Genomic DNA, 24,240 nt, shown 5'->3' on the forward strand with positions numbered 1-24,240 from the left:
AACTTGATCAAAAATTTTCGTAGGTTCGTCAGTATCGTTTGTACCTTTTACAGAAATAAATGGTTAAAAATAATTTTGAATTTTCATTTGTGTTCATTCCACTACCATCAAGTTTTAGAAATTGAAAAGAATATAAGCAATGTGATTATGTTCAACAATTATTAAAATTACCCTTAATAAGGAACATATTCTATTGGGTTCACTAGAGACCCCAGTTTAATAAGCGACATTTGGCATTAAGAGGGTTAAACGCGCTGTGGAGGTCAGTGACCAAAGCGTCGCGAAAAATAGTCGTAGTAGGTTTATCGTATTAGAGTTATTATTGATGTTAGTATTAGCATGTGAAAGATAACGTAAACCCGTTGTAGTTGTTCTACCGCAATCGAGGTGGTAGTAGAAGGATTGAAAGGTCAGTTTGTTGTTGTAATAGTTATATTATTTTTGTTACTGTTGTAGAAATACGTGAATCTGTAGTTATGGTTGTTCTTATAGCATCATATGGTACAGATAATAGTAAATTAGTTTAGACAGAAGAAAATCTACGTGGGTCCTATTCTGTCACACTAAAAGAAAACCCGACTGAGAATGGAAAAATGCTGTAGGACAGCTGCATGTGGAACACCGTAGCGGCAGCGATGACAAAATGCCAGTATCAGAAAAAGCTGGAAATAAGGAAAGTAATATAACAGATGCTGTAATCTTAGTTCATCATTCAGAACAGAGATAAAAAAACATAACAATAAAAAAAGACTGTCATTAGTTTTCCTATAAATGTAATTAGAAATATGATTGTGTGTTCTTGTCGTCAAAAAAGTGAACTGGATAAATAAGCAAATAAATGATCATTCATCATGTTACAGATATGGAACAATGATACTTATGAAAACAGATGACACAGAGTGCAAATATCTTTCATACATCTTAGAATAGTTGAATGGGGAAAAGGTAATATATTTCAATTAATTTTTTCAACCTAGCGAAGAACACCGGAGGTAGGTATGTCACGGTCTTTGCAATGCTTCAATATGTTGTTAAAATACACATCACCGCGATGTATTCGATGGTCTGAGGTCTCTCGTTTACAAACACAAAATGAGTCATGAACATTTTTCCATTTGAAAATAATATCTTCGCATAATGCACGGTAAAGAAAGAGAACAAGATGCTCCTAGTTCCTTACAAGTTTACGATTTGGAGACGAAACAATGAAAATACGAAACTAATACAAAGATTGGAAAGTTTTACTAGCTTCCTACAGACAAAATCTTCTCTGTGTGATTTGTATATTTAGCAGACGATGCAACAAGCTAGTGAAACGTTTCACGTCCTGTAAACAGTAAAACAATTACTAAAACCAGTACTGGGCTTCAATGGAAGCTAAGTGGGAAAACGTAGCTCTTGGATGAGCGTACAATGCAAAATGAAGAGAAACAGAAACACGAATCTGAAGCAGTACAAAACAGACGTTTTTTCCGTCGCTAGTCTGTTCACCGCAGTAACATCGATTTCAGTGCTCTGCTATACACCTTCGCAGAAACAATAATGTTGGTATTATTAAGGCTTTTCGCTCGGAGTGAGAAATCCCGAGTAAGCATATGTGATTCTCTCGATTTGCTGAAACGTCGTAACTCAGCCTCAGTAAGAAAATTTTAACTGAAACTCACCCGAATAGGTGAGTTGACCAACGGTAGAGCGTTAACAGAATGTGGCGGTCGCAAGCAAGAGGCTGCGAGGCAAATTATTTCAGTTTTCAGCTCCATCACGAATTGATTTACATGCGGCCGTTTCTCGCAAATTAAATGCGGCTCGCCTTAACTACGCGACTATAAGCGTATTAGCAAGGAATTTATATTTACATGCCCGCGCTACAGTGAATACGGGGAATGAAATACGGCCGTCCGCACGTTCTGACTGCCCCCTTCCCCGGTCCCCGTCCCCTTCTTCGCTCGCAGTTCTCGCGCCGTAGCCCCTCCATCCCTCAACGGCCAGGACGAAAATGTTTCGGACGCCGAATTAACGCCCCATTTCACGATTTCAGGCTAGCGTGGCGGGAAGCAGCCTCCCTGTTGCTTTCTGGGGCAGGCGGTTCGCCGCACACGAAAGCGAAACTCTGCCCAGGCCGGTCCGCCGCTGTGATCTGCAAAAGCCCGTGTCACCTGCAAATGAAATGGAAGCTTTCATCATCGTCGTAATTACATCTGCAGCATTACGACAGGGATCATATACGCTCCGTGATTTTAACAGCCACCAGTGTTTCATCTGGTTTAAAAATAGTTTTAACTTTTCCAGAAACAATGTCTCTGTGTGTCTCCAGTGTTAAATTCAAGCGCATGCATTCTTCTTGAGATCTGAGCTTACTTCGAATTGCATCTATCCATCACACGGCAAACAGTCATACCCTTATAGACGTATTTGCAATGAAATCCCCAAACTGAGCAATTCGTACCTCGCATATACGAAGCGCGTTTAGTAAGCAGGTTGGTTTTATTCAGGACTCCAATAAACCATATTATTCCCCGATCTTTTAGCTACAAAACCCTACTTTTTCGCATAATTTCCGTTCAATGCGACGGCCTTACACCGGCCTTGCTGGGGAGGCCAGCGTACTGGTTTTGTGCATCTCTACAGGTCGACGTGAGAACCAACATCTTGCTGCATCAAGAACTTCCCCATCATCCTATGGAGAGCACCCTTTATTGGGCCAACCAGATGGGTGTCGGAAGGTGCGAGATCTGGGCTGTAGGATGGAAAAAATAAGAACAGTCAAATGAAGTTGATTGTGACACCATGCGAGAGGACATCAAACAGAATAATCTCTTCGGAGCCCCAGAACAACGGTTGAGGGTGCGGTTTTGAACTTGCCTGCGGAGGGGAGGTGGTGTGGCGCCACACCATGGATTGCCATGTTGTTTCCAGTAATGAACCCGTGTTTCATCGCCTGTGACGATAATCGAAAAAAAATTGTCACCATCAGCCTCGTAACGTGCAAGCAATTCCAGATGGTCCTCCATTGCTCTTTATGGTATTCTGTTGGGTGGCGAGAACCCCAGAATGCCCACACCTTTGAGCACCCAAACTGGTGGATGAGTATGTCAACACCACCAACAGAGACGTCCAGTTGTGCAGCGAGGTATTTAGTTATGATCCTTCGATCACTTCGAATGGGAGTGTCCTCAGGTCACAACATTGAAGAGCCACAGCTGTGTGCGGGAGATCGAACATATGTGCGCGACCTTGTTGGGATGACGATAGACACCTCTCCCAACCAATCAGCATCCGTTTGTTCTCTGCCAGGTCTCTGTTGACACTCTGCAAGCGCCTATGAATATCTGCGATGCTCTGATTTTTCCGCCAAATGAAATTCAATGACAGTTTTCTGCCTGAAACGTACGTCCCTTACAGTGTAAGTGGGTTGCTTCTGTGTTGGCAGCGCCAGCCGGGGTGGCCAAGCAGTTCTAGGCGCTTCAGTCTGGAACCGCGCGACCGCTACGGTCGCAGGTTCGAATCCTGCCTCGGACATGTATGTATGTGATAACCTTAGGTTAGTTAGGTTTAAGTAGTTCCAAGGTTTAGGGGACTGATGACCTCAGATGTTGGGTCCCATAGTGCTCAGAACCATTTGAACCATTTTTTTGTGTTGGCAGCACTGTGTAGCGCTTTGCATTGGCTCTGTGACTGCGCTTTCTTTGTAAGAGACTATGTGGCTGGTTGGAAGCTAGTTGCCAGCAGTGATGGAAGTACTGTTGGGCAGTTGGAAGTTAGTTGCTAGCAGTGATGGAAATACTGTTGGGCATTCGGAGGTGAACAGCCAGCAGGGATGGATGTTAGATGTGAGAAGTTAGCATTGATGGAGGGTAGAGGTCTGGCGAAGGCTAATGATCTGGAAGTATCCGACTTGGAGTTTGAAAATTATTCATGATTATATATCTTTGTATTGGATGTCAATGACGATTTACATTCGTGTTTGAACTGGATGTCACATTATTAAGGTAATAAAATATATTATCTGGTTCGCAACAAAATCTTTCCTTTGCCAACAACATGCCTATTAGTAGTAAGTGGCTATAGTAGTTAGAATCTTTTATTTAGCTGCCAGTATTGACGCTTGTAAGTGGGATACGGAAGTACTAAGGAATGACGAGATACGTTTGAAGTTCTCTAACGCTATAGATATAGCAATAAGGAATAGCGCAGTAGGCAGTACAGTTGAAGAGGAATGGACATCTCTAAAAAGGGCCATCACAGAAGTTGGGAAGGAAAACATAGGTACAAAGAAGGTAGCTGCGAAGAAACCATGGGTAATAGAAGAAATACTTCAGTTGATTGATGAAAGGAGGAAGTACAAACATGTTCCGGGAAAATCAGGAATACAGAAATACAAGTCGCTGAGGAATGAAATCAATGGGAAGTGCAGGGAAGCTAAGACGAAATGGCTGCAGGAAAAATGTGAAGACATCGAAAATGATATGATTGTCGGAAGGACAGACTCAGCATACAGGAAAGTCAAAACAACCTTTGGTGACATTAAAAGCAACGGTGGTAACATTAAGAGTGCAACGGGAATTCCACTGTTAAATGCAATAGAGAGAGCAGATAGGTGGAAAGAATACATTGAAAGCCTCTATGAGGGTGAAGATTTGTCTGATGTGATAGAAGAAGAAACAGGAGTCGATTTAAAAGAGATAGGAGATCCCGTATTAGAATCGGAATTTAAAACAGCTTTGGAGGACTTACGGTCAAATAAGGCAGAAGGGATAGATAACATTCCATCAGAATTTCTAAAATCATTGGGGGAAGTGGCAACAAAACGACTATTCACGTTGGTGTGTAGAATATATGAGTCTGGCGATATACCATCTGACTTTCGGAAAAGCATCATCCACACAATTCCCAAGACGGCAAGAGCTGACAAGTGCGAGAATTATCGCACAATCAGCTTAACAGCTCATGCATCGAAGCTGCTTACAAGAGTAATATACAGAAGAATGGAAAAGAAAACTTTAGGAAAAGTAAAGGAACGAGAGAGGCAATTCTGACGTTACGGCTAGTAATGGAAGCAAGGCTAAAGAAAAATCAAGACACTTTCATAGGATTTGTCGACCTGGAAAAAGCGTTCGACAATATAAAATGGTGCAAGCTGTTTGAGATTCTGAAAAAAGTAGGGGTAAGCTATAGGGAGAGACGGGTCATATACAATACGTACAACAACCAAGAGGGAATAATAAGAGTGGACGATCAAGAACGAAGTGCTCGTATTAAGAAGGGTGTAAGACAAGGCTGTAGCCTTTCGCCCCTACGCTTCAATCTGTACATCGAGGAAGCAATGATGGAAATAAAAGAAAGGTTCAGGAGTGGAATTAAAATACAAGGTGAAAGGATATCAATGATACGATTCGCTGATGACATTGCTATCCTGAGTGAAAGTGAAGAAGAATTAAATGATCTGCTGAACGGAATGAACAGCCTAATGAGTACACAGTATGGTTTGAGAGTAAATCGGAGAAAGATGAAGGTAATGAGAAGTAGTAGAAATGAGAACAGCGAGAAACTTAACATCAGGATTGATGGTCACGAAGTCAATGAAGTTAAGGAATTCTGCTATCTAGGCAGTAAAATAACCAACGACGGACGGAGCAAGGAGGACATCAAAAGCAGACTCACTATGGCAAAAAAGGCATTTCTGGCAAGAGAAGTCTACTAATATCAAATACCGGCCTTAATTTGAGGAAGAAATTTCTGAGGATGTACGTCTGGAGTATAGCATTGTATGGTAGTGAAATACGCACTGTGGGAAAACCGGAACAGAAGAGAATCGAAGCATTTGAGATGTGGTTCTATAGACGAATGTTGAAAATTAGGTTGACTGATAAGGTAAGGAATGAGGAGGTTCTACGCAGAATCGGAGAGGAAAAGAATATATGGAAAACACTGATAAGGAGAAGGGACAGGATGATAGGACATCTGCTAAGACATGAGGGAATGACTTCTATGGTACTAGAGGGAGCTGTAGAGGGCAAAAACTGTAGAGGAAGACAGAGATTGGAATACGTCAAGCAAATAATTGAGGACGTAGGTTGCAAGTGCTACTCTGTGATGAAGAGGTTAGCACAGGAAAGGAATTCGTGGCGGGCCGCATCAAACCAGTCAGTAGACTGATGACCAAAAAAAAAAAAAATTTACGCTTGCTGTAATGCAGCAGTTCGCGTAATGAAGATTTTTGTGAAGTAAGTGCTTAATGAAATGTATAGGTTATTGTTAAGATTTCTTTTTAGTCAGGGCCATTCTTTTGAATTAATTATTTGAAATCAGGTTTTAATTTTTTTGAGCAGTCAGATTGTGTTGCGCTAGAATATTGTGTCTCAGTGTTGACCTGATAAGGAAAATTAAAGAGAAAGTAGGCTCAGTACGTTCAGTTTTACTCAGCTGTTTCAGAATCAAAAAACCTAGAAGTTTCATCTTCTCGGTCAATCAGCAATTTATGTACAGACACACACATTTAAATAAAAGGGTTTCAACACATGCCATTTTGAGGGCTACGGTTTGCGGCTAGCACCCATCGGAACGCTATGAAACTGTAGGGGCTGGAGCGGGAATATTCCACGATGTCCCGTAACAGATACCGCATTATTTCAACCAAAACCGGCCGAGGAAAAAAAGTGTTGCGTTACTTATGGCACACCCCTCGTACGTCTCAAACATAGACACCTGGCATGTGTGCCCGCGCCGTAATTTTCATGACGTACACGATAGAATGACAGGAACAAAACTACAGCAGACTTTAAACGTATCAATGTATTTGAATTTGTAGATGAGGTGCAAGAAATGGTCTGGGAGACGACTTCCGATCTTTCCTGGACAGAACGGAAAAATGGTTTAAGCTTATCCATTACGGATGTGTTAGAACCGCTGACTATTAATTCAATGTAAATACACAAACAGAGGTAGCACCCAGCATTATGTTTGTAAAAGCTGTGTAGCTTCCTGTACAACATCCGAAGAAGACCCTGAGAAGTTGGAAAACCAGTTCATGGGATGAATAAGTAACTACTCCAAAAAAGTGACTGGTTGCGATTATATGTATTTACATTCCATGGTTTTACTAACAAACATACTCAACTACATGACAAAAATGCATCCCTGAAGATCATAAAGTCAGAAGGAAACCTGAACCTTGGCTAACTTCTGAAATAAACAGTTCATGAATCTCAGAGCACCGCACATCGGACAAACAAACGACGCCTTACAAGTGAAAATTATACCGTTTACAAGCAGAAGCGGAACACTCAGTCAAACTGGGTGAAATGCTAAGCTCAGGCATACCCATTGATTAACCGGCAAAAGTAAGATCTACATCTACATCGATACTCCGCAAGCCACCACGTGTAGCGTTTCGGAGGGTACAGTGTACCACTACTGGTCGATTCTTTTTCTTTTTAAAACAGAGAGAGGGACAAAGTGCTATCTATACACCTCCGTATGAGCCCTAATCTCTCCAATCTTATCTTCATGCTCCTTGCACGAAATGTACGTTGGCGACAACAGAATCGCCCTACAGTTACCTTTATATGCTGGTTCTCTAAATTTTCTCAATAATGCTTTTCGGCAAGAACGTCGCCTTCCGCGCAGCGATTCCCGTTTGAGTTCCCGAAGCATCTCCGTAATACTTGAGTGCTGTTCGATCCCATCTATGTCAAGCCTAGCACCCTGCTTCTGCGTTGCTTCGATGTCTTGCTCTAATCCGACCTGCTGTACATCACGAACACAACAACACCACTCAACATTGGGTCACACTAGTATCCTATACAGATGAACCAATTCCTAAAATACTCTCAATAAACCGAAGTGGACTAATGGCCTTACATACTGCAGTCCTTACATGTTCATCTCATTTCATGTTGGTTCCGTCCGCCCCCGGCAGCTAAGTGACGCCGGCATGGTGGCTCAGCGTGTTCAGTCGGAGGTTCAAATGGCTCTGAGCACTATGCGACTTAACTTCTGAGGTCATCAGTCACCTAGAACTTAGAACTAATTAAACTAACTAACCTAAGGACATCATACACTGCCATGCCCGAGGCAGGATTCGATCCTGAGAACGTAGTGGTCACTCGGCTCCAGAGTGTAGCTCCTAGAACCGCACGGCCACTCCAGCCGGCTCGGTCAGAGGGCTCTTCGCCCTGTGTAATAAAAAAACTGAGTAAAGGAATCAACGATCAACTTGAACGAATGTCTTGTTACGTCCGCCCAGAACAAACGCAAGGAACAATACCTAACAAAATGCAATAAATCAATAAAAAGTGGTCAGCGCGACAGAACATCAATTATAAGTCCTAAGGGCCCGGATTTGATTCCCGGCAGGGTCAGAGATTTTCTCCGCTCAGGGATTGGGTGTTGTATTGTCTTAATCATCATAATTTCATCCCCATCGACGTGCAAGTCACCGAAGTGGCGTCAAATCGAAAGACTTGCACCCGGCGAACGGTCTACCGGACATTTTTATGTTTGCTTTCCAACGTTACGCCTAGATATCAAATCGACGTGACTGTGTCTAGCAGGACGTTACTAATACTGTGTTCGAACATTATGGGTTTATTTTCCCACTTATCTGCATTAACTTACATTTTCCTATATTTAGAGCTAGCTGCCATTCTCACACCAACCAAGTCATCTTATATCGTCCTACAGACACTCAACGACGACACCTTCCCATACACCATACTATTATCCGCAAACAGCCGCAAAGTGCTGCTTACCCAATCCGCTAGATCATTCATATATGTAGAAAATAACAAGTCCTATCACTCTTCCCTGAGTCAGTTGAAAAAAGCGTAGAATTATTGTGGGACATGGTGGAATATTCCTTCTTCAGCTCCTGTAGTTTTATGAAGTTCACGTAGCCAGGGACGCTATACTTAGCCTTCAAAATTGCGTCTGTAACGGAGGTGCGTTTCAAGCGGAGAGCTGTAATTGAGTTTGTTTTGACGGATAACCGAAGCATCGGAGACATTCATAAACGTTTGCAGCATGTCTACGGAGACGTGGCACTGAACAAAAGTACATGCGTCGACGGGCGCCGCGTCTGTCATCGTCTCAACGAGGACGCGAAAGCCTCATACGCACTGCAGCAAAGGCTTCCGACTTATGTCTGTCTGGTCCAATGAAGGATGCACTCCACGGGAAGCAGTTCGTGGATGGTGGAGAGGTTATTGATGCAGCAAGACATTGGCTCTGACGTCAAACAGTAGAGTGGTACCATGCGGGTACAGAGGTGCTTCCAGTAAAGTCGCTGAAGGTCGTCGCACTGAAAAGAGATTATGTTGAAGAATACAGAGTTTTGTAGCCAAAAGAGTGCGAAATAGTATGATGTATGGGAATCCTGAATAAAACAAATCTGCTTTCAGAAAAAAAAGTGTTGCCTTACTTATTTAAAGCCCTCCGTAACAGTTGCATCTGATCACATTGTCCCACTCGAGGAACTGAACCAGTACTTCACATTACCTACAACCACAATGACACCAGAAACTAAACAAAAACTTGAGCCGTGGCGACTTCTGCGAGGGCGCGCCCGCGATCCTAGCGGCGCCACTTCCGCGTGCGTTACGTCATCTTTGCTTGCTTTTGTGTTTCCTCTGGGGCTGTGTGGGAGTGATGTGTGGGTTACGAAGCTAGACGGATGTGCCTGGTGCGCTCGGCGTACTGGCTATTGTAGTGAGCCGAAACCATTACCGATGGGCTGTATGGTCTCGCGTTTCGTGCAGCGTTGACAGTTGCTACCGCCGTCTTTAGGGGGACAAGGAGCGGCAATCGTTGCGTGCAGCCTGGTTACGAGTGCAGCCGTAAATTTCAGTGTGCTAAATACGCCGAGATGAATTGGATACCCTGTTAGCAGCTACGAACAGAAGGTTAACATTATCCGGGGCCTAATTGGAGTCCTGAAGCTAGAAGCCTCCTTGGCACTTATTTCAAAAAAGTCTGCGAGCGTGGGGTTGATCTGCTATTCTGTTGCCGGCCGAAGTGGCCGTGCGGTTAAAGGCGCTGCAGTCTGGAACCGCAAGACCGCTACGGTCGCAGGTTCGAATGCTGCCTCGGGCATGGTTGTTTGTGATGTCCTTAGGTTAGTTAGGTTTAACTAGTTCTAAGTTCTAGGGGACTAATGACCTCAGCAGTTGAGTCGCGTAGTGCTCAGAGCCATTTGAACCATTTTTTTGCTATTCTGTTATTCTGCGCAACGGATTAATCTGAGATGTACTCTTTACCCTGTGGCTCCTGCAAGACGCAATTTCCACCCCCACACTACTACAGAAATCAGACAGACGCTCCTAACGATCTAAAGAGAAATTCCCGAAGAACTTTCAGCAATAAATATCTTCTGGAGTCGTCCGCTGTAAGGAAATGACAAAAAAATACACAAAATTTCTTACGTAACTAGTGGCATACTTGGGCACTGGAGTAGTACTAGCTAGTGTAAGAAAAACATGAAACTAACGAAAATTATTATTTATTTTGCCAAAATTCTGAGAAATCACAATGACACATGTAGTTATGAATTGAACAAGTTATATCCTGGTTCTTTTCGGAATGTGAAGTTGCCTCTCAAGGATAGGATTCGCTAATGAAATTTCTATACAAAGTTTAAGATTGTTATTGACTTGGCAGAATGACTGAGAGTCGCGCCTACTCAACTTGAATAATTATCCTTTAGAATGTTGCTAGGTGCGATCGAGGCTGTCGCGTGTGAAATGTCACTGCATACAGGGTGTTACAAAAAGGTACGACCAAACTTTCAGGAAACATTCCTCACACACAAATAAAGAAAAGATGTCATGTGGACATGTGTCCGGAAACGCTTAATTTCCATGTTAGAGTTCATTTTAGTTTCGTCAGTATGTACTCTACTTCCTCGATTCACCGCCAGTTGGCCCAATTGAAGGAAGGTAATGTTGACTTCGGTGCCTGTGTTGACATGCGACTCATTGCTCTACAGTACTAGCATCAAGCACATCAGTACGTAGCATCAACAGGTTAGTGTTCATCGCGAACGTGGTTTTGCAGTCAGTGCAATGTTTACAAATGCGGAGTTGGCAGATGCCCATTTGATGTATGGTTTAGCACGGGGCAATAGCCGCGGCGCTGTACGTTTGTATCGAGACAGATCTCCAGAACTAAGGTGTCCCGACAGGAAGACGATCGAAGCAATTGATCGGCGTCTTAGGGAGCACGGACTCGCGACTGGGGAAGACGTAGAACGACAAGGACACCTGCAATGGACGAGGCAATTCTTCGTGCAGTTGGCGATAACCCTAATGTCAGCGTCAGAGAAGTTGCTGCTGTACAAGGTAACGTTGACCACGTCACTATATGGAGAGTGCAATGGGAGAACCAGTTGTTTCCGTACCATATACAGCGTGTGAAGGCGCTATCAGCAACTGATTGGCCTCCACAGGAACACTTCTGCGAATGGTTCATCCAACAATGTGTCAATCCTCATTTCAGTGCAAATGTTCTCTTTACGGATGAGGCTCCATTCCAACGTGATCAAATTGTAATTTTTCACAATCAACATGTGTGGGCTGACGAGAGTCCGCACGCAGTTGTGCAATCACGTCATCAACACAGATTTTCTGTGAACGTTTGGGCAGGCATTGTTGTTGATGTCTTGATTGGGCCCCATGTTGTTCCACCTACGCTCAATGGAGCACGTTATCATGATTTCATACGGTATACTCTACCTCTGCTGCTGGAACATGTGCCTTTACAAGTACAACGCAACGTGTGGTTCATGTACGATGGAGCTCCTGCACATTTCAGTCGAAGTGTTCATACGCTTCTCAACCACAGATTCGGTGACCGATGGATTGGTAGAGGCGGACCAATTCCATGGTCTCCACGCTCTCCTGACCTAAGCCCTCTTGACTTTCATTTATGGGGGCATTTGAAAGCTCTTGTCTATGCAGTCCCAGTACCAAATGTAGAGACTCTTCGTGATCGTATTGTGGATGGCTGTGATACAGTACGTCATGCTCCAGGGCTGCATCAGTGCATCAGGGATTCCATGCGACGGAGGGTGGATGCATATATCCTGGCTAACGGAGGACATTTGGGCCTTTGCTGTAACAAAGTGTTTGAAATCTCGCTGGTTCGTTCTGTTGCTGTGTGTTTCCATTCCATGATTAATGTGATTTGGAGAGAAGTAATAAAATGAGCTCTGACATGGAAAGTAAGCATTTCTGGACACATGTCCACATAACATATTTCCTTTCTTCGTGTGTGAGGAATGTTTCCTGAAAGTTTGGCCGTACCTTTTTGTAACACCCTGTAGAGTCACACTTCGATTCGCTCTCGATAGAGGTGCTCTCCCAGTGAAGTACTGAGGAGAGACTTGTTCCTCGCACCAAGAGCGACAACGGAACGGCGCCTCTCCACGTCAGACATGAAGGGGTATATCTTTCGGTTTCTTCCATTACTCCTTCAGCTCAAGGCGTCAGAAATATCGTCTGCCAATCAGCATTGCTCTTCTAAAACGGGAGAATGACGTTTCGTTTAAGGCGAGCAATCCAGAAATCTGTAGTATCGGCGTTTGGCGTTTTCTGTCTCCCTGTGAAAATCTCTGAAACTGTGTGCTACGTGTAAAGAATGCGTAGGTTGGGCGCCCCCACACAATGTAGTGGAATTTGCTTTTAAGCCGAACACGGGGTCGTTTCCCCTTTCACTCGGGCACACGCTATCTGCTCAACAGGCGGCCGAGTTTGACTCTGCCTCTGTGGGCTGCCTCTCTAGAACTAAAAGCTCCTGTGTGTCTGGAATGTATGTCTGTACGCCAGCCTCTAGTATTTCAACCCCAGTGCGCACTTGTTATTTGCATATCGTTTACATGAATTCATACAACATTGACTTTATCTTATCGAATGAAGCGTCTTGATGTGCGGAATATGATTGTGAGGGCGGAATACGTAAGCAATGAAGGTCAGGAGACCACGACGTCTTACAAAAGTTTAGGAAGTCTCTTCAATAAGTACTGTACCAAAAGATTGTTAGTTCTGTCCTTGGTGAGCTGGGCCGGAATCGGGTTCCTTTACGCCTTTCCGTGTCAATCATGAAGTTTCTGTAAGCGCCAAGCTAGTATTTGGAAATTTTTAATCTGGTGCTTGAAATCATTGTTTGCTATAATTATTTAATAATACTAATTGTAATCCATGTGTGCTCTTGACCTTATGGCCCTTTCTAGGGCGAGTTATTGGATTTACCTTACAACTAAAGGTATGTGCGCTCAGCCTAAAGATGTGTGTTAGTATTCGCGCACTGTCTTGCTCCGTGTTGAGAAGTACTTCGGGTTATAGATATACATTTTAATCTCCCATCTGTCATATTTCGGCAGCGGTTGACGCACTGACGTTCTGCTGGTCCCAGACTGGGACGCGTTTTGCTCCTGTTTCGGCGGCTTTCACGTCATCGCGCGAGGGCTAGGTGTTGGCAGGCCACACTCGCATCTGCGGATCTCCCGTTCCTAACTCAAGTAGCTTATTGTCATTCTTTTGGCATCGTGCCGCGGCGGATTAGGCAGCAATATACCCAGTGTTAGTGTTACTGTAAGGTCCTTGTGGGCGTGTGTAGAAAGTCTTTGTTCAATCTGAGCACTGAGTTTCTTGATTCCCTTAATAAAAGAAAAGGGTTTAATTGTCATTATCATTATAAGAATGTTTTAGGGGCCCGGCAGCGTATTTAAATTCTTAACTAGATTTATGTGTAACAGGCTTTTGGCCAATCAGAAAAGTACTACTGTTTGCTTCGGTTTTTTCACGTTGGCACCGTTTCGCCAACTTGGCCGTTTCTTGTCCGTATGAGAGCAGTATAACCAGTGGAGATACATGCATTTTAATGCCTTTAATTTAACGTTTGTTGGACTTACATTCCAGTATGTTGGGGGATTAGCTCATTGATGTGATGCTAGTCGCGCGGACATAATGCCGCCGCAGGTTCATTTAGTCAATTAATTGTTTGTGATAGGGCAATCATTTACTGCACATTAAACAACTTCTTCGAGTGCCATTTTCAGTTTTATGTATAATGCAAGTGCCCATATGCATTGTGATTTCAGTTTGAAAACCTTAACTATTTGCATGTGTTTGGTAATTGTGTTTGGTAATTGTTATTTGACATGCCACAGAATTGTTATTAAATAAAAATATTTCTTTGGGAATGATAAATGAAGCATGAAATTGGGCCACCCATTCACGAGTTTTCCTTAAATTAATCCCAATCCTTGTTCCGCGTCTCAAGTCTTATTCATTCCTTAGTGGGGATAAACGACGGTAGTCGCGAAAATTTCTTATGTATGTTATTGGCAGTACCGTGGAAATGTCCATCGTGCGTATTAAATCACCATCTACTGGAGACGGTGGCGTCGCAGTCGTAATCATTAAGCGTAATACTGACCCAGTACTGGCCACAATATTAAATATCTTCAACTACTCTTCAACCACACGTTTTGCCTGAGGCCTGGGAAAAGAGACTAGTTAAGCCAATACGAAAAAAGGATGTTGCCACAGTACCCTCTGATGACTGGCCTATATGAATACTTCCGGCTCTATCTAAGGGCTTATAATATATAGTAAACGACCAGGTAATCAACTATTTGAGTACTAACAACCTTCCAAACGAATACCAATCGTTACACAACTTCTGCTTTAATAAAAATAGCAGACGGCCCTTATGCTTGCCGTTGATAGACAAGAGGAGACTATCACGTACTTCTTAGACTTTAACAATGTCTTTGTCTACTTCGACATCTTACTTGCTAAACTTAGTAGCCTCAATTCCTCTCCAAGTACAGTGCAGTGTTCACTTATAACTGATGTATCGACAAAAATGCGTCATGTCCGGCATCATAAAGTCGTATCAGAAGTCCCCAAAGTTGGGTCTTAGGTTCTATACCCTTTTCATTGAACGTCTATGATGTACCATCGCCGGCCTCGGTGATCTAGCGGTTCTAGGCGCTCAGTCCGGAACCGCGCGACTGCTATGATCGCAGGTTCGAATCCTGTCTCGGGCATGGATGTTTGTGATGTCCTTAGGTTAGTTAGGTTTAAGTAGTTCTAAGTTCTTTTTTGATGTACCATCAGTCGTGTCCTACTGTACGTACCACATGTATGCCGATGACCTCCAATTGCATCTAAGTGCAAAAATGAAATACCTGAAGACGGCTATCGATAATTTCAGTACCGACCTGTGTGCAGTATCGAAATTGGCCCAGAATACAGGGATAGAGGTCAATCTAGTCATAATCCAAGAGGTCCTGGTACGGCATTCTAGGTTCATTAACCCGAAATACGGCAAATCACTGCCGTCTTTAATGTTAAATGGTACAAATGTCAACTTCTCGCTCGCAGCAAAGAGTCTAAGAGTAATAATAGATTAGGAGTTAAACTGGGTGAAGCACACAGTGGCAGTGTTGAAGAAGACATCAGCATCTCTCCACGCCCTATAGAAACATGCAAAAGGTATTCCCTTTAGACCTGGCAAAAGAATGTAGAAATGGCTATACTTCCAATTGTTGATTACGGTGATGTTATACTGCAAGGTCTTTCTCGGAAAAGCTCAGGGTGCCTGGAACGTGTGATGTAAGTCTGCGTTCGATATATCTGTGACGTAAAACTTATCATATTTCACCGTCTTGAAAATAGCCATCCTGGCTAAATGCAGACAAGCACACAGATATCCATACCCTCTGTCTCCCCTACTATCTTATCAACGTACACTGTCCCTCATCTCTCTCCTTGACCTTAACTCTCTGGTCTGAACAACATGAAAAGAATACTTGTTCACATCAGAGCAACAACAATTACTTCCGTTGTCCCAGTAGGCACTCGTTACCTCATTACATCCTTCTTTCTAACCAGATATTTCTTATTTCCAAGTATCCGTAGGTGGATTAGTCTACCTGAACTTCTTTTCCTCACAACTTGCTATGTCATAAATAACTTACGTGCACCCGTAAGTACACTTTGTATCTGCGAGTATCACTATTGTTAATATTAGACTGTGGTTATAGCGGCAACAGTAGAAGCGAATACTATGTTCTCTCTACATATGTTCAAATTAATTTTAAATATGTAATACTATGTTGTTACCATCTGCCACATCAAAATTATCGTCGTTCATTACGTAAAAATTACTTAAATAGAAGGTGCTGTATATGTGAAACCCCAGTTCGGTGTAGGAGAGAGCCCTCAAGTTAAATAAATTAGTTAAAAAATAAAATAAAATATAGGACATGAAATTGAACGCTTCTCAGTGCACTGGTTACAGTCGGAATACATATTTTAACTTTCCAACAGCAGTAGACAGCTACGAGACAGAGGAAAGAATCTCTCTCCTAAAAGGAATGAGGAACACGGTGGTATATCATCACGAAAAAGTTTCACGCGTATTTCGTACTCCCTTACCATCCTAAGGAGAATATCCGAATACTCTCTGGCGTAAGAACAGACACACGCCGTCCGTTCCACGAAAAGGTCCATAGTTCACCCGATAAACGTTTCTGCGCTGCTGTGCTACCTTCTCGGAATTTCAATCACGGCAATCCGCGGGGAGTCCACGACTGTGAGAAAAGAATTGGTCTTCCTCTTTTCCGGTGAATAGGCGGTCATTTGCTACTTACATTACTGCTCTGGTCGCTCACAATCCTCGAAGCTCTGACTCCAAAACTATATAAGATGCCGAACTATCTCGTTTACGTCAGAGGCTGATGGTAGGTTTCACCCAGTACTGACACGTCATAAACAGTGCAGTGATTCGTCCTTCTAAATAGAGAAGATATAACCAGGAAGCTGTGGAAATACGATTTCGCGCCAAGTATACTGTTGATGTGTGTGCTATTTCTGGCTATCACAAAACGTTTCCTCGAAAGACTCGTAAGAGTAATAGCTGCTGCGAGAGACCCTTTTTTAACATATATGGATGGGTAGCAGGAAGCAAAGATTGTGCGTCCCACCAAAACATATAAAGCGCCTCAATACATGTCTAAATTGTACAGATTGTGGAGTACTGTGAGATGAAGAACTACTAGTCCACAACGAATATTTACTTATCGACAAACACCTTCCAGCAACAGATATGTATATGTGTTCTTAACTAATTGTTTTGCTAATTTATAAACTGTTTTCAGTTTCTTCCAGTACCTACAGTTTCCTTCATGAAGTACACTTTATTGTTAGCCAAAGGGAATTTATTACACCAGCAAGCTGGGCGCAAGGTACTTATGGGCTTCTTATGTGATGAGGTATTGCTGCACGACACGTTACTTTTTACCGCCTTGCCAGTGTCCAGCAATGTTCATTTGTCTAGCTAAAAGCTATAGTACACTTTGTACTACTTCACGAACTCGTAATTAGCATTTTTCCGCGATTTTACAGTACTTTCGTCGGAGCTGCTTTCAATGAGATGTTACTAGTTCGAACCCCCAGCCCCGACCCCCCTAGATCACACCAAAGGCTTTGTTCCCAGCATAGACTGGTGCGAGCCTGCATTTTTCTGATTGGCTGAACAAACAGCAAATCAGGTTGCAGTAGTATCTCGCGCTAACCCGCGCTTTACTTCAATGACCAATCATAGTAAAACATTTGTTTCTATGGCAATTGCTAAATAAATAAATTTAGAAAAGTATCAAATATAAAATTACTCCTTCTGAAATTACCGATTAATTTGTGTTCTACTCAAGATTTATTAGTACCATAAACTGACTGCACATTTAATTATAGTAAATCCCCTGTATAGTTTAACTGGTACTTCGTGAATAAACAAAACAATTTTCATTTACTTCTGTTATTCTTCACTCATACAACACTCACACTGCTAATTACTACACATATAAAACAATTATAATTATGCAAATACATTAAATATTAATCAAACATAACTTTACAACATTGTTTTGGCTACGACTGCTAGCACTGTCCGTGAACTGCTGATCTCTGCCGCCTACTAGTACAACCACGTGCAGCTCTGTAACTCAGGTCCATGTCAGTTAATGACATCTGTCGATGACTCATGCCTATAACGATATCGTCCTAACAAGTGACAGGAGCGATGCGAAGGCGCTACGCCTCGGTATCAAAATTTTCGTAGTATGAAGTTTTGGCCGAATCGGTGTCGTTTTTTCCCTAGGATTAAAAACATCTTACATGACTGCTTCTAGACCAGCAAAAATATACTGTTTCCAGCCCTAGATATCAGATTGGGGCCAATGAAACAGTTTGTAAGCGCTTTTCCCCATGACGGACCTTGCTTGAAGTACCTTGTAGCTGTCTACCGACCAGAATATAAATATTTGAATGTCCTTACTTGGTCCACCTTTCTCTTCGCACTCCCAATCCTGGATGCCCAAAGAACATTAAGTTCGCTCGAGGTAGGGGCCTAAACTAAATCCCCAGTGAATGCATAATGCTTAATTAAAATGATGGTCTGACTTATAAGGTTCACCTGACTGCGTATAATGTTAAATAAAGTTCTTTCCTAGTTTCGTAATCTTAAGTTGTAGTTCTCTGAGAATTTGTATAAAATCGCAAGAGTAGCCAACGCTCGCTTCTTTTCATAAATATTTAAACTGCGATAAAACTGTTCAGTTATTAAACTCGAAATCAGCTATCACACCGAAATATAGTCTCTCTATGACAACACGAAGCTACCTGACCAAATATCATAGATGCTTTAACACATTCCAAAGACATTATACGTATTGTGCCACATTCCTCCCTATTTATCTTTAAAGATTCAAATTCCAAATAATTTCAGGAAGAATCTTTACCAGACGGATAATGGAATGAACACATCAATCTATCAAGAATGCAGTTCAACTAAATCTACATAGTTACATTTTCTGTGTTTTGGATGTCACACAATTCCATCTTTCGGCTAATGGTACAGCAACCTCTTGTGGAATAACAGACAGTCTCGGCTGCTAAATGGTTTTTTAATTATTTAAATTGTGACACGTTTCAGTCTCACAGGAGCGTCACCAGACGTATGAGGAGAAAAAAAGTTTCCTCAGTAGACATTTATGAGCCACGAATCAGCTGTAAAGCTACATTGTCAGTTAAATAAAGTAACTGGGGAACCACGACCTGAGTTGTGGAAAAAGCGTAACCAAAGACAAACTCACTGGCTAAAAACACACGAAGACCACTGAAAGTCACGTAGTCACCAAAAATGGCACGTCATCCAATAAAATATACAGCACAGCCACCTACGGAAATAAATAAGAATACACTATGTGATAAAAAGTATCCGGACAGCTGGCTGAAAATGAGTTACAAGTTGATGGCGCCCCCCATCGGTAGTGCTGGAATTCAATATGGTGTTGGTCTACCCTTAGCATTGATGACAGCTTCCACTCTTGCAGGCATAAGATCAGTCAGGTGATGGAAGGTTTCTTGGGGAATGCCAGACCATTCTTCACTGAGTGCTGCACTGAGGAGAGGTACCGATGTCGGTCGGTGAGGCCTGGCCCGACGTCGGCGTTCCGAAACATCCCGAAGGTGCTCTATAGGATTCAGTTCAGGACTCTGTAGAGGTCAGTCAATTATAGGGATGTTATTGTCGTGTAAACACTCCGCCTTAGGCCGAGAATTATGAACAGGTGCTCGATCGTTTTGAAAGATGCAATCGCCATCCCCGAATTGCTCTTCAGTAGTGGGAAACAAGAAGGTGCTTAAGACATCAATGCAGGCTTGTGCTGTGATAGTGCCACGCAAAACAACAAGGGGTGCAAGCTCCCTCCATGAAAACCACGACCACACCATGACACTACCGCCTCCGAGTTTTACTGTTGGCACTACACACGCTGGCAGATGACGTTCACAGGGCATTCGCCATACCCACACTCTGCTATCGGATCGACACATTGTGTACCGTGATTCGACACTCCACACAACGTGTTTCCACTGTTCAGTCGTTCAATGTTTACGCTCCTTACAACAAGTGAGGCGTCGTTTGCCATTTAGCGGCGTACTGTGTTGCTTCGGAGGAGCCGCTCGATCATGAAATCCAAGTTGTTTCACCTCCCGCCTAACTGATATAGTACTTGCAGTGGATACTGATGCAGTTAGGTATTCCCGTGTGATGATAAAAAAATGGCTCTGAGCACTATGGGACTTAACATCTATGGTCATCAGTCCCCTAGAACTTAGAACTACTTAAACCTAACTAACCTAAGGACATCACACACATCCATGCCCGAGGCAGTATTCGAACCTGCGACCGTAGCAGTCCCGCGGTTCCAGACTGGGCGCCTAGAACCGCTAGACCACCGCGGCCGGCTCGTGTGATGATCAGGATACATGTTTGCCTATTATACATTACGACCCTCTTCAACTGTCGGCGGGCTCTGTCAGTCTACAGACGAGGTCGGCCTGTACGGTTTTGTGCTGTACGTGTCCCTTCACGTTTCAAGTTCACTGTCACATCGGAAACAATGGACCTAGGGGTGTTAAGGAGTGTGAAAATCTCGGGTACAGATGTATGACACAAGTGACACCCAATCACCTGACCACATTAGGTATCCGTGAGTTCCGCGGAGCGTCACATTCTGCTCTCTCACGGTGTCCAATGACTACTGAGGCCGTTGATATGGAGTACCTGGCAGTAGGTGGCAGCACAATGGACCTAATATAAAAAAACGTGTTGTTGTGGGTGTCCGGATACTTTTGATCATATGGTGTATGTATCAAGGCGAAGAGCGGTAAGCGGAACAAACATAAGAAACCCTGTAAATAAGGCTGGAGATAAGGGAACTAATATAGAGGGCTAAGAGACCTTGGCTCACAAAGTATATGAGTAATATAAGAAATAAAATAACACAAGGGTCACATGTAACTTTCGTTTACGCACACTCACCCTTAACACAACGCGTGGCATGTTTACAACTGAGGCCAGATGTACAGGGTGGTACAAAAAGGTACGGCCAAACTTTCAGGAAACATTCCTCACACACAAAGAAAGAAAATATGTTATGTGGACATGTCTCCGGAAATGCTTACTTTCCATGTTGGAGCTCATTTTATTACTTCTCTTCAAATCACATTAATCATGGAATGGAAACGCACAGCAACAGAACGTACCAGCGTGACTTCAAACACTTTGGTACAGGAAATGTTCAAAATGTCCTCCGTTAGCGAGGTTACATGCATCCACCCTCTGTCGCATGGAATCCCTGATGCGCTGATGCAGCCCTGGAGAATGGCGTATTGTATCACAGCCGTCTACAATACGAGCACGAAGAGTCTCTACATTTGGTATCGGGGTTGCGTAGACAAGAGCTTTCAAATGCCCCCATAAATGAAAGTCAAGAGGGTTGAGGTCAGGAGAGCGTGGAGGCCAAGGAATTGGTCCGCCTCTACCAATCCATCGGTCACCGAATCTGTTGTTGAGAAGCGTACGAACACTTCGACTGAAATGTGCAGGAGCTCCATCATGCATGAACCACATGTCGTGTCATACTTGTAAAGGCACATGTTCTAGCAGCACAGGTAGAGTATCCCGTAGAAATCATGATAACGTGCTCCATTGAGCAGTACATACTGACGAAACTAAAATGAGCTCTAACATTGAAATTAAGCGTTTCCGGACACATGTACACATAAGATCTTTTCTTTATTTGTGTGTGAGGAATGTTTCCTGAAAGTTTGGCCGTACCTTTTTGTACCACCCTGTATAAAGCGTCCTTGTGGCACACGTTTACGGCTCGTACTACAGAGCTGTGAATCAAATTGACCGACACCGTAGTAAGTGGCGCAGCCGGACAGGAAAACGGAGTAATGATAACTTTAGATCCTTATATAATATTAAAACAAGAAAACACAACTAAACAATATCACTGTGTAAACCAAAGTCACTTGTGCACAGACGTTTATTTAAAAAGTAATATCGTAGCCTCGAGGTAACCCTTGTTAAGAACGGTCAGCTGTTCGTTCAGCAAGCCTAGGGTCTTAAAACAAACCTGTTTCGAAATTTCAAGTTCTTCGAGAATGTTCACCTTCTTGTCTTTTATACAACATGCAAAATATCGGTATTATTTATGGATGGTGGAAAATGGCGGGAAGTTTTCAAATGTTGCATGAAAGAGAAATATTTTATACACAGCCCTTTTTTTGTTAGAAGATGCCCATTGAAACAGGTTATAAAGGTTCCCCCCGTTTGGCCGATATAGTGTGCGTCACAATCGAGACATGTAATTCTATATACTCCCGATCTCTAGAAGGGGTAAGACTTACGTTACTCATTGTGAGGGAGCAGGAACTGTGACCCCACATTTCTAGAGAACACAATTCGTACCTTAGTATTCCTAAACATTTTGGCCAAGTCATAACAAAAGAGGCCCAAATAGTAGATAGTTAAACGCACATCAGCGCCAACCGTTTGTGGTTGTGAACTCGTGACCTTAAGATCCACTCGCTTCTGGTATTCGTTGTATAAGCGACGGACCAAAGACGAACTAAAACCATATTCGTGTGGTATATACGAAATGTTGCTTACTCATTTTTCAATAGAATCCAGGATTAGGGGAACTTGAAATATTCGAACAATCGCCGACCTAAAAAAAGCATTACTTAAACTGCGAAGGGTCCGCTGATGTAGCCTGAATCGATGAAGAGAGTGTACTAGCTTTCATATAAATATTGAAAGTTACCTTGTTATAAACCAATTGGAGGAATAAATCTTAGAAATTTAGCATACCCTGCTGATCCTGAGCTTCATGGGTAAAAAGCAATCTAGGGTGAAGACTGTTAAATTCGAATAGAAGGGCAGCATTGTCCACTTCTTGACCTTTAAAAATGATATGTCATCGACGTACCCTCTATAAAAAGGATCTTGGAGGTCGAAGCAGTTAAACGGGAAAAATACGCGTTTTCGATTTTGCTTACGAATACTTCCGCGATAAAGCCTGAGAGAGAATTCCACATAGTCAGGTCATCAGCTTGCTTATAAATATTATTATTAAATTAAAAATAGTTATGTGCAGTAACTCCAGGGGGGATTTTATCTCATCCATTTCCTCACTGATGACTGATGAATTACTTAACAGGGAATCCGTTATGATTTCGTTCATGAGCAAGTAGCGTCCCGACTTCCTTTGGTGCCCGGTATTACCACTCAGCTAACTGGCCTCTGTGGCCGGGCGGTTCTAGGCGCTTCAGTCCGGAACCGCGCTGCTGCTACGATGGCAGGTTCGAATCCTGCCTCGGGCATGGCTGTGTGTGATGTCCTTAGGTTAGTTGGGTCTAGGGGACTGATGACTGATGACCTCAGACGTTAAGTCCGATAGTGCTTAGAGCCATTTGAAACAACTGAAGCCACCTGCTGTCTTTAATAACGTTGCCGGGTAGCAGGTAGTTTTCACTTCCCAGACCCCGCTAAATATTGCACGGCCCTTTCTAATAGATAGCTTCTGCAACACATTTTTGCAAACGTTACGACACATAAATCCCGCGCTTGTACTTCGTCTGGCAGCTCAGCATTTTGGTCGATGAAATTTATCTTTATTACGTGCTGTCCGTCTTCATATGCGAACCGTAAGAACTTTTCTGTGAAATTATTCTTCATCTATCCCATATGCCCATTAAACTTGATGAAGAAACTCTATTGTCTTCCCAATATTCTTCAATCGAAAACTGCTGTCACGCACGCAACAACATCTGCTTCCCCTCACCTCCATACAATAAACATCTTAAAGAGGATCTCTCTTCCTAATCCAGGATTCCACGCTGACATTCATAAAGCCTACGAGCAGGTAGTAATAAAGTCTTAATTACATCCATGGAAAAAAATCAAGCTCTTCTGATGAAACTTGGTCATGTTATTCGTCCTTCTCTACATATTCAGGTTTTCGCAACGATGGATGAATAACCGGAGAAAGTATTGGTGGAAGTCTTCGTTTTGTGTGTACAGTATAATACGATTATATCATATTATTTCCAGTCATTTTAAGCGTTTTCCAGACATTTGACTATTGCTTGTGTTAGGTACCAGAGACGTTTCCGCACGTAATTCAGATTTCGCTTTAGTTATTTTCGTTCTGCACGCTATCATAAAATATAAAAGGCATTGCCGATATTTTATGATCCCCACTTTTGCGACAGATATTGCCTACGTCTTGCTAGAATATGCGAGCTTACTGAATTCATTAGATACTACTTATCTTGAGAATTATTTCACGACAAAAGCTTTATTTATCTTTGCGATGTACCTTAG

The sequence above is a fragment of the Schistocerca piceifrons genome, chromosome 7 (assembly GCF_021461385.2).
Source record: "Schistocerca piceifrons isolate TAMUIC-IGC-003096 chromosome 7, iqSchPice1.1, whole genome shotgun sequence".
NCBI lineage: Eukaryota > Metazoa > Arthropoda > Insecta > Orthoptera > Acrididae > Schistocerca > Schistocerca piceifrons.